This window comes from Schistocerca gregaria, unplaced genomic scaffold (genome assembly GCF_023897955.1).
Source record: "Schistocerca gregaria isolate iqSchGreg1 unplaced genomic scaffold, iqSchGreg1.2 ptg000066l, whole genome shotgun sequence".
NCBI lineage: Eukaryota > Metazoa > Arthropoda > Insecta > Orthoptera > Acrididae > Schistocerca > Schistocerca gregaria.
In genome coordinates this window covers 14138194-14155656 of record NW_026061707.1, presented here as the reverse complement: position 1 = coordinate 14155656, position 17463 = coordinate 14138194, and positions in this window count along the sequence as shown.

Here is a 17463-nt window from a genome sequence, read left to right as displayed (position 1 = left end):
CCCTGGAAGACCAGTAGTAGTTTCCGATGCACATCTGGAAGCATTCTGCAATCTGTTTACTATCAGAGTGTTGTTGAAACACAGAAATTGCCTCGGGATTGAATACAACAGTCACCATTCGGACTTTTCTCCATTGGAGTAAAGTTTCAACAGTCTACGCTTTGATCGTTCCCTGGAAGACCAGTAGATGATTCCGATGCACATCTGGAGGCATACTGTAATCTGTGGACCTTCAAAGTGTTGTTGAAACACAGAAATTGCCTCGGGATTGAATACAACAGTCACCATTCGGACTTTTCTCCATTGGAGTAAAGTTTCAACAGTCTACGCTTTGATCGTTCCCTGGAAGACCAGTAGATGATTCCGATGCACATCTGGAGGCATACTGTAATCTGTGGACCTTCAAAGTGTTGATGGAACACAGAAATTGCATCGGGATTGAATACAACAGTCACCATGGCACTTTCCTCCATGAGAGTATTGTCTCAAACAGTCTACGCCTTTATCGTTCCCTGGATGACCAGTAGTAGTTTCCGATGCACATCTGGAGGCATTCTGTAATCTGTGGACTATCAGAGTGTTGATGAAACACAGAAATTGCATCGGGATTAAATACAACAGTCACCATGCGCACTTTCCTCCACGGGAGTAATGTCTCAAACAGTCTACGCTTTGATCGTTCCCTGGAAGACCAGTAGTTCTTTCCGATGCACATCTGGTATCATTCTGTAATCTGTGCACTATCGGAGTGTTGATGAAACACAGAAATTGCATCGGGATTGAATACAACAGTCACCATTCGCATTTTCCTCCATGGGAGTAATGTCTCAAACAGTCTACGCTTTGATCGTTCCCTGGAAGACCAGTAGTAGTTTCCGATGCACATCTGGAGGCATTCTGTAATCTGTGGACTATCAGAGTGTTGTTGAAACACAGAAATTGCATCGGGATTGAATACAACAGTCACCATGTGCACTTTCTTCCATGGGAGTAATGTCTCAAACAGTTTACGCTTTGATCGTTCCCTGGAATACTAGTAGTAGTTTCCGATGCACATCTGGAGGCATTCTGTAATCTGTGGACTATCAGAGTGTTGTTGAAACACCGAAATTGCATCGGGATTGAATACAACATTCACCATGCTCACTTTCATTCATAGGAGTAATGTCTCAAAAAGTCTACGCTTTGATCGTTGCCTGGAGGACCAGTAGTAATTTCCGATGCACGTCTGGAGGCATTCTGTAATTTGTGGACCATCAGAGTACTGATGATACACAGAAATTGCATCGGGATTGAATACAACAGTCACCACCGCACTTTCCTATGTAGGAGTAATGTCTCAAACAGTCTACGCTTTGATCGCTCCCTGTAAGACCAGTAGCAGTTTCATATGCACAACTGGAGGCATTCTGTAATCTGTGGACTATCAGAGTGTCGTTGAAACACTTTAATTGCATCGGGATTGAATACAACAGACACCATGCGCACTTTCCTCCATGGGAGTAATGTCTCAAACAGTCTACGCTTTGATCGTTCCTTGGAAGACCAGTAGTAGTTTCCGATGCACAACTGGAGGCATTCTGTAATCTGTGGACTATCAGAGTGTTGTTGAAACACAGAAATTGCATCGGGATTGAATATAACAGTCATCATGCGGTCTTTCCTCCATGGGAGTAACGTCTCAAACAGTCTACGCTTTGATCGTTCCCTGGAATACCAGTAGTAGTTTCCGATGCACATCTGGTGGCATTCTGTAATCTGTGGACTATCAGAGTGTTGTTGAAACACAGAAATTGCATCGGGATTGAATATAACAGTCACCATCCGCACTTTACTCCATGGGAGTAATGTCTTAAACAGTCTACGCTTTGATCGTTCCCTGGAAGACCAGTAGTAGTTTCGATTCACATATGGAGGCATTCTGTAATCTGTGGACTATCAGAGTGTTGTTGAAACACAGAAATTGCATCGGGATTGAATATAACAGTCACCATCCGCACTTTACTCCATGGGAGTAATGTCTTAAACAGTCTACGCTTTGATCGTTCCCTGGAAGACCAGTAGTAGTTTCGATTCACATATGGAGGCATTCTGTAATCTGTGGACCTTCAAAGTATTGATGAAACGCAGAAATTGCATCGGGATTGAATACAACAGGCACCATGCGTACATTTCTACATTGGAGTAATGTCTCAAACTGTCATCGCATTGATCGCTCCCTCAAGACCAGTAGTGGTTTCCGATGCACATCTGGAGGCATTCTGTAATCTGTGGACTATCCGAGTGCTAATGAAACACAGAAATTGCATCGGGATTGAATACAACGTCACCATGACCACTTTCCTCCATGGGAGTAATGTCTCAAACAGTCTAAGCTTTGATCGTTTCTTGGAAGACCAGTAGTAGTTTCCGATGCACAACTGGAGGCATTCTGTAATCTGTTCACTATCAGAGTGTTGTTGAAACACAGAAATAGCATCGGGAATGAATACAACAGTCATCATGCGGTCTTTCCTCCATGGGAGTAACGTCTCAAACAGTCTACGCTTTGATCGTTCCCTGGAATACCAGTAGTAGTTTCCGATGCACATCTGGTGGCATTCTGTAATCTGTGGACTATCAGAGTGTTGTTGAAACACAGAAATTGCATCGGGATTGAATATAACAGTCACCATCCGCACTTTACTCCATGGGAGTAATGTCTTAAACAGTCTACGCTTTGATCGTTCCCTGGAAGACCAGTAGTAGTTTCGATTCACATATGGAGGCTTTCTGTAAGCTGTGGACTATCAGAGTAGTGTTGAAACACAGTAATTGCATCGGGTTTGAATACAACAGTTAGCATGCGCACTTCCCTACATGGGAGTAATATCTCAATCAGTCTACGCTTTTATCGTTCCCTGGAAAACCAGTAGTAGTTTCCGATGCACATCTGGAGGCATTCTGTAATCTGTGGACTATCAGAGTGTTGTTGAAACACAGAAATTGCATCGGGATTGAATACAACAGTCACCATGCGCACTTTCCTCCATGGGAGTAATGTCTCAAACAGTCTACGCTTTGATCGTTCCCTGGAAGACCAGTAGATGATTCCGATGCACATCTGGAGGCATTCTGTAACCTGTGGAATAACTGAGTGTTGATGGAACACAGAAATTGCATCGGGATTGAATACAACATTCACCATGCGCACTTTCTTCCACGGGGGTAATGTCTCAAACAGTCTATGCTTTGATCGTTTCCTCGAAGACCAGTAGTAGTTTCCGATGCACATCTGGAAGCATTCTGTAATCTGTGGACTATCAGAGTGTTGTTGAAACACTGAAATTTCATCGGGATTGAATACAACAGTCACCATGCGCACTTTCCTCCATGGGAGTAATGTCTCCAACAGTCTACGCTTTGATCGTTCCCTGGAAGACCAGTAGTAGTTTCCGATGCACATCTGGAGGCATTCTGTAATCTGTGGACCTTCAAAGTGTTGATGAAACACAGAAATTGCATCGGGATTGAATACAACAGTCACCATCCGCACTTTCCTCCATGGGAGTAATGTCAGAAACAGCCCATCCTTTGATCGTTCCCTGGAAGACCAGTAGTAGTTTCCGATGCACATCTGGAGGCATTCTTTAATCTGTGGACTATCCGAGTGCTAATGAAACACAGAAATTGCAGCGGGACTGAATGCAACAGTCACCATGACCACTTTCAGCCATGGGAGTAATGTCTCAAACAGTCTACGCTTTGATCGTTCCTTGGAAGACCAGTTTTAGTTTCGATTCACATCCCTAGGCATTCTGTAAGCTGTGGACTAATAGAGTAGTGTTGAAACACAGAAATTGCATCGGGTTTGTATACAACAGTTAGCATGCGCACTTCCCTACATGGGAGTAATATCTCAATCAGTCTACGCTTTTATCGTTCCCTGGAAAACCAGTAGTAGTTTCCGATGCACATCGCGAGGCATTCTGTAATCTGTGGACCTTCAAAGTGTTGATGAAACACAGAAATTGCATCGGGATTGAATACAACAGTCACCATCCGCACTTTCCTCCATGGGAGTAATGTCAGAAACAGCCCATGCTTTGATCGTTCCCTGGAAGACCAGTAGTAGTTTCCGATGCACATCTGGAGGCATTCTGTAATCTGTGGACTATCAGAGTGTTGATGAAACACAGAAATTGCATCGGGATTGAATACAACAGGCACCATGCGTACATTTCTCCAGTGGAGTAATGTCTCAAACTGTCATCGCTTTGATCGTTCCCTTTAAGACCAGTAGTAGTTTCCGATGCACATCTGGAGGCATTCTTCAATCTGTGGACTATCCGAGTGCTAATGAAACACAGGAATTGCAGCGTAATTGATTACAACAGTCACCATGACCACTTTCCGCCATGGGAGTAATGTCTCAAACAGTCTACGCTTTGATCGTTCCCTGGAAGACCAGTAGTAGTTTCCGAAGCACATCTGGAGGCATTCTGTAAACCTTTGGACCTTCAAAGTGTTGATGAAACACAGAAATTGCATCGGGATTGAATACAACAGGCACAATGCGTACATTTCTCCATTGGAGTAATGTCTCAAACAGTCTACGCTTTGATCGTTCCCTGGAAGACCAGTAGTTCTTTCCGATGCACATCTGGTATCATTCTGTAATCTGTGCACTATCAGAGTGTTGATGAAACACAGAAATTACATCGGGATTGAATACAACAGTCACCATTCGCATTTTCCTCCATGCGAGTAATGTCTCAAACAGTCTACGCTTTGATCGTTCCCTGGAAGACCAGTAGTAGTTTCCGATGCACATCTGGAGGCATTCTGTAATCTGTGGACTAACTGAGTGTTGATGAAACACAGAAATTGCATCGGCATTGAATACAACAGTCACCATGCGCACTTTCTTCCATGCGAGTAATGTCTCAAACAGTCTACGCTTTGATCGTTTCCTCGAAGTCCAGTAGTAGTTTCCGATGCACATCTGGAGGCATTCTGTAATGTGTGGACGTTCAAAGGGTTGATGAAACACAGAAATTGCATCGTGATTGAATACAACAGTCACCATGCGCATTTTCCTCCATGGGAGTAATGCCTCAAACAGTCTACGCTTTGATCGTTCCCAGGAAGACCAGTAGTAGTTTCCGATGCACATCTGGATTCAATCTGTAATCTGTGGACTATCATAGTGTTGATGAAACACAGAAATTGCATCGGGCCTGAATACAACAGTCACCATGCCCACTTTCCCCGACGGGAGTAATGTCTGAAACAGTCTATGATTTGATCGTTCAATCGAAGTCCAGTAGTAGTTTCCGATGCACATCTGGAGGCATTCTGTAATCTTTGGACCTTCAAAGTGTTGATGAAACACAGAAATTGCACCGGGATTGAATACAACAGTCACCATGCGCACTTTCCTCCACTGGAGTAATGTCTCAACAGTCTACGCTTTGATCGTACCCTGTAAGACCAGTAGTAGTTTCCGATGCACATCTGGTATCATTCTGTAAGCTGTGGACTATCAGAGTGTTGATGAAACACAGAAATTGCATCGGGATTGAATACAACAATCACCATTCGCATTTTCCTCCATGGGAGTAATGTCTCAAAGTCTACGCTTTGACCGTTCCCTGGAAGACCAGTAGTAGTTTCCGATGCACATCTGGAGGCATTCTGTAATCTGTGGACTAACTGAGTGTTGATGAAACACAGAAATTGCATCGGGATTGAATACAACAGTCACCATGCGCACTTTCTTCCACGGGAGTAATGTCTCAAACAGTCTATGCTTTGATCGTTTCCTCGAAGACCAGTAGTAGTTTCCGATGCACATCTGGAAGCATTCTGTAATCTGTGGACTATCAGAGTGTTGTTGAAACACTGAAATTTCATCGGGATTGAATACAACAGTCACCATGCGCACTTTCCTCCATGGGAGTAATGTCTCCAACAGTCTACGCTTTGATCGTTCCCTGGAAGACCAGTAGTAGTTTCCGATGCACATCTGGAGGCATTCTGTAATCTGTGGACCTTCAAAGTGTTGATGAAACACAGAAATTGCATCGGGATTGAATACAACAGGCACCATGCGTACATTTCTACATTGGAGTAATGTCTCAAACTGTCATCGCATTGATCGCTCTCTCAAGACCAGTAGTGGTTTCCGATGCACATCTGGAGGCATTCTGTAATCTGTGGACTATCCGAGTGCTAATGAAACACAGAAATTGCTTCGGGATTGAATACAACATCACCATGACCACTTTCCTCCATGGGAGTAATGTCTCAAACAGTCTAAGCTTTGATCGTTCCTTGGAAGACCAGTAGTAGTTTCCGATGCACATCTGGTGGCATTCTGTAATCTGTTCACTATCAGAGTGTTGTTGAAACACACAAATTGCATCGGGAATGAATACAACAGTCATCATAAGGACTTTCCTCCATGGAAGTAACGTCTCAAACAGTCTACGCTTTGATCGTTCCCTGGAAGACCAGTATTAGTTTCCGATGCACATCTGGTGGCATTCTGTAATCTGTGGACTATCAGAGTGTTGTTGAAACACAGAAATTGCATCGGGATTGAATATAACAGTCACCATCCGCACTTTACTCCACAGGGGTAATGTCTTAAACAGTCTACGCTTTGATCGTTCCCTGGAAGACCAGTAGTAGTATCGATTCACATATGGAGGCATTCTGTAATCTGTGGACCTTCAAAGTGTTGTTGAAACACAGAAATTGCATCGGGATTGAATACAACAGTCACCATGCGCACTTTCGTCCTTGGGAGTAATGTCTCAAAGAGTCTACGCTTTGATCGTTCGCTGGAAAACCAGTAGTAGATTCCGATGCACATCTGGAGGCATTCTGTATTCTGTGGACTATCAGAGTGTTGTTGAAACACAGAAATTGCATCGGGATTGAATACAACAGTCACCATGCGCACTTTCCTCCATGGGAGTAATGTCTCAAACAGTCTACGGTTTGATCGTTCCCTGGAAGACCAGTAGATGATTCCGATGCACATCTGGAGGCATACTGTAATCTGTGGACCTTCAAAGTGTTGGTGAAACACAGAAATTGCATCGGGATTGAATACAACAGTCACCATGCGCACTTTCCTCCATGGGAGTAATGTGTGAAACAGTCTACGCTTTGATCGTGCCCTGGAAGACCTGTAGCAGTTTCCGATGCACATCTGGAGGCATTCTGTAACCTGTAAACTAACTGAGTGTTGATGGAACACAGAAATTGCATCGGGATTGAATACAACAGTCACCATGCGCACTTTCCTCCATGAGAGTAATGTCTCAAACAGTCTACGACTTTATCGTTCCCTGGATGACCAGTAGTAGTTTCCGATGCACATCTGGAGGCATTCTGTAATCTGTGGACTATCAGAGTGTTGATGAAACACAGAAATTGCATCGGGATTGAATACAACAGTCACCATGCGCACTTTCCTCCACGGGAGTAATGTCTCAAACAGTCTACGCTTTGATCGTTCCCTGGAAGACCAGTAGTTCTTTCCGATGCACATCTGGTATCATTCTGTAATCTGTGCACTATCGGAGTGTTGATGAAACACAGAAATTGCATCGGGATTGAATACAACAGTCACCATTCGCATTTTCCTCCATGGGAGTAATGTCTCAAACAGTCTACGCTTTGATCGCTCCCTGGATGACCAGTAGTAGTTTCCGATACACATCTGGAAGCATTCTGTAATCTGTGGACTATCAGAGTGTTGATGAAACACAGAAATTGCATCGGGATTGAATACAACAGTCACCATGCGCACTTTCCTCCATGGGAGTAATGTCTCAACAGTCTACGCTTTGATCGTTCCCTGGAAGACCAGTAGTAGTTTCCGATGCACATCTGGAGGCACACTTTTATCTGTTTACTATCAGAGTGTTGTTGAAACACAGAAATTGCCTCGGGATTGAATACAACAGTCACCATTCGGACTTTTCTCCATTGGAGTAAAGTTTCAAACAGTCTACGCCTTGATCGTTCCCTGGAAGACCAGTAGTAGTTTCCGATGCACATCTGGAGGCATTCTGTAATCTGTGGACTATCAGAGTGTTGTTGAAACACTGAAATTGCATCGGGATTGAATACAACATTCACCATGCTCACTTTCATCCATAGGAGTAATGTCTCAAAATGTCTACGCTTTGATCGTTGCCTGGAGGACCAGTAGTAGCTTCCGATGCACATCTGGAGGCATTCTGTAATTTGTGGACTATCAGAGTATTGATGAAACACAGAAATTGCATCGGGATTGAATACAACAGTCACCACCGCACTTTCCTACGTAGGAGTAATGTCTCAAACAGTCTACGCTTTGATCGCTCCCTGGAAGACCAGTAGCAGTTTCATATACACAACTGGAGGCCTTCTGTAATCTGTGGACTATCAGAGTGTCGTTGAAACACTTTAATTGCATCGGGATTGAATACAACAGACACCATGCGCACTTTCCTCCATGGGAGTAATGTCTCAAACAGTCTACGCTTTGATCGTTCCTTGGAAGACCAGTAGTTGTTTCCGATGCACAACTGGAGGCATTCTGTAATCTGTGGACTATCAGAGTGTTGTTGAAACACAGAAATTGCATCGGGATTGAATATAACAGTCACCATCCGCACTTTACTCCATGGGAGTAATGTCTTAAACATTCTACGCTTTGATCGTTCCCTGGAAGACCAGTAGTAGTTTCGATTCACATATGGAGGCATTCTGTAATCTGTGGACCTTCAAAGTATTGATGAAACGCAGAAATTGCATCGGGATTGAATACAACAGGCACCATGCGTACATTTCTACATTGGAGTAATGTCTCAAACTGTCATCGCATTGATCGCTCCCTCAAGACCAGTAGTGGTTTCCGATGCACATATGGAGGCATTCTGTAATCTGTGGACTATCCGAGTGCTAATGAAACACAGAAATTGCATTGGGATTGAATACAACATCACCATGACCACTTTCCTCCATGGGAGTAATGTCTCAAACAGTCTACGCTTTGATCGTTCCCTGGAATACCAGCAGTAGTTTCCGATGGACATCTGGTGGCAATCTGTAATCTGTGGACTATCAGAGTGTTGTTGAAACACAGAAATTGCATCGGGATTGAATATAACAGTCACCATCCGCACTTTACTCCACGGGAGTAATGTCTTAAACAGTCTACGCTTTGATCGTTCCCTGGAAGACCAGTAGTAGTATCGATTCACATATGGAGGCATTCTGTAACCTGTGGACCTTCAAAGTGTTGTTGAAACACAGAAATTGCATCGGGATTGAATACAACAGTCACCATGCGCACTTTCCTCCTTGGGAGTAATGTCTCAAAGAGTCTACGCTTTGATCGTTCGCTGGAAAACCAGTAGTAGATTCCGATGCACATCTGGAGGCATTCTGTAATCTGTGGACCTTCAAAGTGTTGTTGAAACACAGAAATTGCATTGGGACTGAATACAACAGTCACCATGCGCACTTTCCTCCATGGGAGTGATGTGTGAAACAGTCTACGCTTTGATCGTTCCCTGTAAGACCTGTAGCAGTTTCCGATGCACATCTGGAGGCATTCTGTAACCTGTAAACTAACTGAGTGTTGATGGAACACAGAAATTGCATCGGGATTGAATACAACAGTCACCATGGCACTTTCCTCCATGAGAGTATTGTCTCAAACAGTCTACGCCTTTATCGTTCCCTGGATGACCAGTAGTAGTTTCCGATGCACATCTGGAGGCATTCTGTAATCTGTGGACTATCAGAGTGTTGATAAAACACAGAAATTGCATCGGGATTAAATACAACAGTCACCATGCGCACTTTCCTCCACGGGAGTAATGTCTCAAACAGTCTACGCTTTGATCGTTCCCTGGAAGACCAGTAGTTCTTTCCGATGCACATCTGGTATCATTCTGTAATCTGTGCACTATCGGAGTGTTGATGAAACACAGAAATTGCATCGGGATTGAATACAACAGTCACCATGCGCACTTTCCTCCATTGGAGTAATGTCTCAACAGTCTACGCTTTGATCGTTCCCTGTAAGACCAGTAGTAGTTTCCGATGCACATCTGGTGTCATTCTGTAATCTGTGGACTATCAGAGTGTTGCTGAAACACAGAAATTGCTTCGGGATTGAATACAACAGTCACCATTCGCATTTTCCTCCATGGGAGTAATGTCTCAAACAGTCTACGCTTTGATCGTTCCCTGGAAGACCAGTAGTAGTTTCCGATGCACATCTGGAGGCATTCTGTAATCTGTGGACTATCAGAGTGTTGTTGAAACACAGAAATTGCATCGGGATTGAATACAACAGTCACCATGTGCACTTTCTTCCATGGGAGTAATGTCTCAAACAGTTTACGTTTTGATCGTTCCCTGGAAGACCAGTAGTAGTTTCCGATGCACATCTGGAGGCATTCTGTAACCTGTGGACTATCAGAGTGTTGATGAAAAACAGAAATTGCATCGGGATTGAATACAACAGTCACCATGCGCACTTTCCTCCTTGGGAGTAATGTCTCAAACAGTCTACGCTTTGATCGTTCCCTGGAAGAGCAGTAGTAGTTTCCGATGCACATCTGGAAGCATTCTGTTGTCTGTGGACTATCATAGTGTTGATGATACAGAGAAATTGCATCGTGATTGAATTCAACAGTCACCATGCGCACCTTCCTCCATGGGAGTAATGTCTCAAACAGTTTACGCTTTGATCGTTCCCTGGAATACTAGTAGTAGTTTCCGATGCATATCAGGAGGCATTCTGTAATCTGTGGACTATGAGAGTGTTGATGAACACAGAAGTTGCATCGGGATTGAATACAACTGTTACCATGCGCACTTTCCCCAATGGGAGTAATGCCTCATACAGTCTACGCTTTGATCGCTCCCTGGAAGACCAGTAGTAGTTTCCGATGCACATCTGGAAGCATTCTGCATTCTGTGGACTATCAGAGTGTTGATGAAACACAGAAATTGCATCGGGATTGAATACAACAGTCACCATGCGCACTTTCCTCCGTGGGAGTAATGTCTCAACAGTCTACGCTTTGATCGTTCCCTGGAAGACCAGTAGTAGTTTCCGATGCACATCTGGAGGCACACTTTTATCTGTTTACTATCAGAGTGTTGTTGAAACACAGAAATTGCCTCGGGATTGAATACAACAGTCACCATTCGGACTTTTCTCCATTGGAGTAAAGTTTCAACAGTCTACGCTTTGATCGTTCCCTGGAAGACCAGTAGATGATTCCGATGCACATCTGGAGGCATACTGTAATCTGTGGACCTTCAAAGTGTTGATGAAACACAGAAATTGCATCGGGATTGAATACAACAGTCACCATGCGCACATTCCTCCATGGGAGTAATGTGTGAAACAGTCTACGCTTTGATCGTTCCCTGGAAGACCTGTAGCAGTTTCCGATGCACATCTGGAGGCATTCTGTAACCTGTAAACTAACTGAGTGTTGATGGAACACAGAAATTGCATCGGGATTGAATACAACAGTCACCATGGCACTTTCCTCCATGAGAGTATTGTCTCAAACAGTCTACGCCTTTATCGTTCCCTGGATGACCAGTAGTAGTTTCCGATGCACATCTGGAGGCATTCTGTAATCTGTGGACTATCAGAGTGTTGATGAAACACAGAAATTGCATCGGGATTAAATACAACAGTCACCATGCGCACTTTCCTCCACGGGAGTAATTTCTCAAACAGACTACGCTTTGATCGTTCCCTGGAAGACCAGTAGTTCTTTCCGATGCACATCTGGTATCATTCTGTAATCTGTGCACTATCGGAGTGTTGATGAAACACAGAAATTGCATCGGGATTGAATACAATAGTCACCATGCGCACTTTCCTCCACTGGAGTAATGTCTCAACAGTCTACGCTTTGATCGTTCCCTGTAAGACCAGTAGTAGTTTCCGATGCACATCTGGTGTCATTCTGTAATCTGTGGACTATCAGAGTGTTGCTGAAACACAGAAATTGCATCGGGATTGAATACAACAGTCACCATTCGCATTTTCCTCCATGGGAGTAATGTCTCAAACAGTCTACGCTTTGATCGTTCCCTGGAAGACCAGTAGTAGTTTCCGATGCACATCTGGAGGCATTCTGTAATCTGTGGACTATCAGAGTGTTGTTGAAACACAGAAATTGCATCGGGATTGAATACAACAGTCACCATGTGCACTTTCTTCCATGGGAGTAATGTCTCAAACAGTTTACGTTTTGATCGTTCCCTGGAAGACCAGTAGTAGTTTCCGATGCACATCTGGAAGCATTCTGCAATCTGTTTACTATCAGAGTGTTGTTGAAACACAGAAATTGCCTCGGGATTGAATACAACAGTCACCATTCGGACTTTTCTCCATTGGAGTAAAGTTTCAACAGTCTACGCTTTGATCGTTCCCTGGAAGTCCAGTAGATGATTCCGATGCACATCTGGAGGCATACTGTAATCTGTGGACCTTCAAAGTGTTGTTGAAACACAGAAATTGCCTCGGGATTGAACACAACAGTCACCATTCGGACTTTTCTCCATTGGAGTAAAGTTTCAACAGTCTACGCTTTGATCGTTCCCTGGAAGACCAGTAGATGATTCCGATGCACATCTGGAGGCATACTGTAATCTGTGGACCTTCAAAGTGTTGATGGAACACAGAAATTGCATCGGGATTGAATACAACAGTCACCATGGCACTTTCCTCCATGAGAGTATTGTCTCAAACAGTCTACGCCTTTATCGTTCCCTGGATGACCAGTAGTAGTTTCCGATGCACATCTGGAGGCATTCTGTAATCTGTGGACTATCAGAGTGTTGATGAAACACAGAAATTGCATCGGGATTAAATACAACAGTCACCATGCGCACTTTCCTCCACGGGAGTAATGTCTCAAACAGTCTACGCTTTGATCGTTCCCTGGAAGACCAGTAGTTCTTTCCGATGCACATCTGGTATCATTCTGTAATCTGTGCACTATCGGAGTGTTGATGAAACACAGAAATTGCATCGGGATTGAATACAACAGTCACCATTCGCATTTTCCTCCATGGGAGTAATGTCTCAAACAGTCTACGCTTTGATCGTTCCCTGGAAGACCAGTAGTAGTTTCCGATGCACATCTGGAGGCATTCTGTAATCTGTGGACTATCAGAGTGTTGTTGAAACACAGAAATTGCATCGGGATTGAATACAACAGTCACCATGTGCACTTTCTTCCATGGGAGTAATGTCTCAAACAGTTTACGCTTTGATCGTTCCCTGGAATACTAGTAGTAGTTTCCGATGCACATCTGGAGGCATTCTGTAATCTGTGGACTATCAGAGTGTTGTTGAAACACCGAAATTGCATCGGGATTGAATACAACATTCACCATGCTCACTTTCATTCATAGGAGTAATGTCTCAAAAAGTCTACGCTTTGATCGTTGCCTGGAGGACCAGTAGTAGTTTCCGATGCACGTCTGGAGGCATTCTGTAATTTGTGGACCATCAGAGTACTGATGATACACAGAAATTGCATCGGGATTGAATACAACAGTCACCACCGCACTTTCCTATGTAGGAGTAATGTCTCAAACAGTCTACGCTTTGATCGCTCCCTGTAAGACCAGTAGCAGTTTCATATGCACAACTGGAGGCATTCTGTAATCTGTGGACTATCAGAGTGTCGTTGAAACACTTTAATTGCATCGGGATTGAATACAACAGACACCATGCGCACTTTCCTCCATGGGAGTAATGTCTCAAACAGTCTACGCTTTGATCGTTCCTTGGAAGACCAGTAGTAGTTTCCGATGCACAACTGGAGGCATTCTGTAATCTGTGGACTATCAGAGTGTTGTTGAAACACAGAAATTGCATCGGGATTGAATATAACAGTCATCATGCGGTCTTTCCTCCATGGGAGTAATGTCTCAAACAGTCTACGCTTTGATCGTTCCTTGGAAGACCAGTAGTAGTTTCCGATGCACATCTGGAGGCACACTTTTATCTGTTTACTATCAGAGTGTTGTTGAAACACAGAAATTGCCTCGGGATTGAATACAACAGTCACCATTCGGACTTTTCTCCATTGGAGTAAAGTTTCAACAGTCTACGCTTTGATCGTTCCCTGGAAGACCAGTAGATGATTCCGATGCACATCTGGAGGCATACTGTAATCTGTGGACCTTCAAAGTGTTGATGAAACACAGAAATTGCATCGGGATTGAATACAACAGTCACCATGCGCACATTCCTCCATGGGAGTAATGTGTGAAACAGTCTACGCTTTGATCGTTCCCTGGAAGACCTGTAGCAGTTTCCGATGCACATCTGGAGGCATTCTGTAACCTGTAAACTAACTGAGTGTTGATGAAACACAGAAATTGCATCGGGATTGAATACAACAGTCACCATGGCACTTTCCTCCATGAGAGTATTGTCTCAAACAGTCTACGCCTTTATCGTTCCCTGGATGACCAGTAGTAGTTTCCGATGCACATCTGGAGGCATTCTGTAATCTGTGGACTATCAGAGTGTTGATGAAACACAGAAATTGCATCGGGATTAAATACAACAGTCACCATGCGCACTTTCCTCCACGGGAGTAATTTCTCAAACAGACTACGCTTTGATCGTTCCCTGGAAGACCAGTAGTTCTTTCCGATGCACATCTGGTATCATTCTGTAATCTGTGCACTATCGGAGTGTTGATGAAACACAGAAATTGCATCGGGATTGAATACAATAGTCACCATGCGCACTTTCCTCCACTGGAGTAATGTCTCAACAGTCTACGCTTTGATCGTTCCCTGTAAGACCAGTAGTAGTTTCCGATGCACATCTGGTGTCATTCTGTAATCTGTGGACTATCAGAGTGTTGCTGAAACACAGAAATTGCATCGGGATTGAATACAACAGTCACCATTCGCATTTTCCTCCATGGGAGTAATGTCTCAAACAGTCTACGCTTTGATCGTTCCCTGGAAGACCAGTAGTAGTTTCCGATGCACATCTGGAGGCATTCTGTAATCTGTGGACTATCAGAGTGTTGTTGAAACACAGAAATTGCATCGGGATTGAATACAACAGTCACCATGTGCACTTTCTTCCATGGGAGTAATGTCTCAAACAGTTTACGTTTTGATCGTTCCCTGGAAGACCAGTAGTAGTTTCCGATGCACATCTGGAAGCATTCTGCAATCTGTTTACTATCAGAGTGTTGTTGAAACACAGAAATTGCCTCGGGATTGAATACAACAGTCACCATTCGGACTTTTCTCCATTGGAGTAAAGTTTCAACAGTCTACGCTTTGATCGTTCCCTGGAAGACCAGTAGATGATTCCGATGCACATCTGGAGGCATACTGTAATCTGTGGACCTTCAAAGTGTTGTTGAAACACAGAAATTGCCTCGGGATTGAACACAACAGTCACCATTCGGACTTTTCTCCATTGGAGTAAAGTTTCAACAGTCTACGCTTTGATCGTTCCCTGGAAGACCAGTAGATGATTCCGATGCACATCTGGAGGCATACTGTAATCTGTGGACCTTCAAAGTGTTGATGGAACACAGAAATTGCATCGGGATTGAATACAACAGTCACCATGGCACTTTCCTCCATGAGAGTATTGTCTCAAACAGTCTACGCCTTTATCGTTCCCTGGATGACCAGTAGTAGTTTCCGATGCACATCTGGAGGCATTCTGTAATCTGTGGACTATCAGAGTGTTGATGAAACACAGAAATTGCATCGGGATTAAATACAACAGTCACCATGCGCACTTTCCTCCACGGGAGTAATGTCTCAAACAGTCTACGCTTTGATCGTTCCCTGGAAGACCAGTAGTTCTTTCCGATGCACATCTGGTATCATTCTGTAATCTGTGCACTATCGGAGTGTTGATGAAACACAGAAATTGCATCGGGATTGAATACAACAGTCACCATTCGCATTTTCCTCCATGGGAGTAATGTCTCAAACAGTCTACGCTTTGATCGTTCCCTGGAAGACCAGTAGTAGTTTCCGATGCACATCTGGAGGCATTCTGTAATTTGTGGACCATCAGAGTACTGATGATACACAGAAATTGCATCGGGATTGAATACAACAGTCACCACCGCACTTTCCTATGTAGGAGTAATGTCTCAAACAGTCTACGCTTTGATCGCTCCCTGTAAGACCAGTAGCAGTTTCATATGCACAACTGGAGGCATTCTGTAATCTGTGGACTATCAGAGTGTCGTTGAAACACTTTAATTGCATCGGGATTGAATACAACAGACACCATGCGCACTTTCCTCCATGGGAGTAATGTCTCAAACAGTCTACGCTTTGATCGTTCCTTGGAAGACCAGTAGTAGTTTCCGATGCACAACTGGAGGCATTCTGTAATCTGTGGACTATCAGAGTGTTGTTGAAACACAGAAATTGCATCGGGATTGAATATAACAGTCATCATGCGGTCTTTCCTCCATGGGAGTAACGTCTCAAACAGTCTACGCTTTGATCGTTCCCTGGAATACCAGTAGTAGTTTCCGATGCACATCTGGTGGCATTCTGTAATCTGTGGACTATCAGAGTGTTGTTGAAACACAGAAATTGCATCGGGATTGAATATAACAGTCACCATCCGCACTTTACTCCATGGGAGTAATGTCTTAAACAGTCTACGCTTTGATCGTTCCCTGGAAGACCAGTAGTAGTTTCGATTCACATATGGAGGCATTCTGTAATCTGTGGACCTTCAAAGTATTGATGAAACGCAGAAATTGCATCGGGATTGAATACAACAGGCACCATGCGTACATTTCTACATTGGAGTAATGTCTCAAACTGTCATCGCATTGATCGCTCCCTCAAGACCAGTAGTGGTTTCCGATGCACATCTGGAGGCATTCTGTAATCTGTGGACTATCCGAGTGCTAATGAAACACAGAAATTGCATCGGGATTGAATACAACGTCACCATGACCACTTTCCTCCATGGGAGTAATGTCTCAAACAGTCTAAGCTTTGATCGTTTCTTGGAAGACCAGTAGTAGTTTCCGATGCACAACTGGAGGCATTCTGTAATCTGTTCACTATCAGAGTGTTGTTGAAACACAGAAATTGCATCGGGAATGAATACAACAGTCATCATGCGGTCTTTCCTCCATGGGAGTAACGTCTCAAACAGTCTACGCTTTGATCGTTCCCTGGAATACCAGTAGTAGTTTCCGATGCACATCTGGTGGCATTCTGTAATCTGTGGACTATCAGAGTGTTGTTGAAACACAGAAATTGCATCGGGATTGAATATAACAGTCACCATCCGCACTTTACTCCATGGGAGTAATGTCTTAAACAGTCTACGCTTTGATCGTTCCCTGGAAGACCAGTAGTAGTTTCGATTCACATATGGAGGCTTTCTGTAAGCTGTGGACTATC